Genomic DNA, 2,074 nt, shown 5'->3' on the forward strand with positions numbered 1-2,074 from the left:
CTGTGCATCCATTATCTCCATTCAGACCAGCATAGCACAGAAACTGTTCTGAGTTTGAGTCATAACTTATCTAGGCAACTTGATTGAAGAAACAAATCTATGTTGGTTTTTAGCAACTTCTGCTATCTTGTGGTTTATCCTCACAATAAAAGGTAAGTATATCTTGGTTTCTCTTCTGAAGTACACCCATTTTATTCATTGCATTGCTTGGGTTTATACACAGAGAGGAGAGGAAGCACCTTTTTTTTTTCTGTATCTAGCTTTATCCTTACAGTAATACTGAATGACTGACGAAAGCATTAATAAGAGAAAGAGTGGTGGATGAGCTGAAGAGCTCAACATGTCTTCTGTCTCACCTATTATTTTGTTAATTATTTAGAAACCTGAAAAAGAAAACTCAACTATTGTAATGGAAAACTAACTGAATCTAATAGCAGTGATTTTCACTCTAGTGGCTTATTTTTTCTTACTTCTTAGGAAGTGCCTTAAAATATTACTACTTGCTGAAACAGTTAGTTTAAGACAACATTTATTTATCACACTATAAAAATAATGAGACAAACATATAAGCTTTTCCTCCTTATATCCCCAGTCCCTCTCAGAGTCCCTGTGGGCACACAGCAGATGTCCAATAAACACTGTGTTGATACAAACTCTGGGAAGATACAACTATTCAACAAAGAAACTGTATCAGAATTTCTTCCAAATTATCAATACTTTTCATAAAAAAATAAAAAAGATTTTGCAGAACCTTTGAGGACAGAATAGCATTTAATGTTTAAAAAAACGGACTCTCTGTGAATACTCAGTTTCTCTTTGTCTCTCTCTCCTCATACTCATACATATGCACACAAATACACTTTGAAATTCTAGATAAATATTTAGATTTTCTTTTCCACTCACTCACTTATTATACAGGTATGTATTGAACCAGGGAGCATCTTAAGGAATTTATATATAGACATGAATAAGATGGGCAAGGCCCCTGCCCTCATGGAGTTTACATTCTGATGGAGAGCTTTAAGAAGACCTTGGTGTTGGGGTGGGAAATAAAAATATCACATTGAAAGTCATGGGATGGTTCAAAGCCTTCCACACCATCGATACTGCTTCATCTTGGACAAGTAGAGATTGCTACTAGCTAATGCTTTAGCTGTCACACTTTGTATGCTAGAATTAGATTACCCCACATAGCTCTAAATCATTTAATTTATGCTATTCAAATAAACGAAGTGTGAGAGTGACATTACTTTTAAGTTGCTGAATGTTGTCTACGCATGTTATACAAAGTAAGAAAATATAGTCTCCATTAATCAAATAGCGTGGCCTTTCCCCTGGCTGGCTGTGCACAAGCCATGCATGCTTGGTGTTCTTGCAAAAGACGTGAACCAGCAGGAGTTCGTCAGAGCTCTGGAAGCCTCCCTCAAAAAGTCTGGGAAGCTGATAGTCCCGGAATGGGCGAACACTGTCAAGCTGGCCAAGCTCAAAGAGGCTGCTACCTACAATGAGAACTAGTTCTACACACGAGCCACTTCCGCAGCATGACACCTGTCTTCTGTGGCAGCGCTGTGGTCGGCTCAATGACCAAGACCTAGGTGGATGTCAGAGAAACGGGGTTGTACCTAGCCATTTCAGCAGAGGCTCCAAGAGTGTGGCCCACAGGGTCCTCCATGCCCTAGAGGGGCTGGAAATGGTGGAAAAGGACCAAGATGGGGGCCGCAAAGTGACACCTCAGGGACAGAGAGATCTGAACAGAATCGCCAGACTGGTGGAAATGCCAACAAGAAGCATTAGAACAAATAGTGGGCTAATGCATTGCCTCGTTCATAATAAAACAAAATATGAAACAAAATAAATAAAGTAAAATAGCTTGGTAAAGGTGAAAATTAATGTATTTTTCAGGTTGGCAAATGCCATCTAAATAATGGAATGATGAATTTACAAGCAGGATAAATCTGTAATCCTATTCACTCTGCCTCATATGTATTCAAACAAATGTTTAAAATAAACACCTGTCCAACATGTGGTTACTTGTAAGAACCGTGATTTTTTTCCCCCTAAAGTTCTTTAGCAA

At 38.6% G+C, this 2,074-nt stretch overlaps 1 pseudogene; it reads left to right on the plus strand.

Annotated features, from left to right (window-relative positions):
* The first annotated feature begins 1,359 nt into the window (after positions 1 to 1,359).
* On the plus strand, positions 1,360 to 1,826 carry LOC115511539 (annotated as a pseudogene).
* Positions 1,827 to 2,074: the final 248 nt, after the last annotated feature.

This window comes from Lynx canadensis, chromosome B1 (genome assembly GCF_007474595.2).
Source record: "Lynx canadensis isolate LIC74 chromosome B1, mLynCan4.pri.v2, whole genome shotgun sequence".
Lineage (NCBI taxonomy): Eukaryota > Metazoa > Chordata > Mammalia > Carnivora > Felidae > Lynx > Lynx canadensis.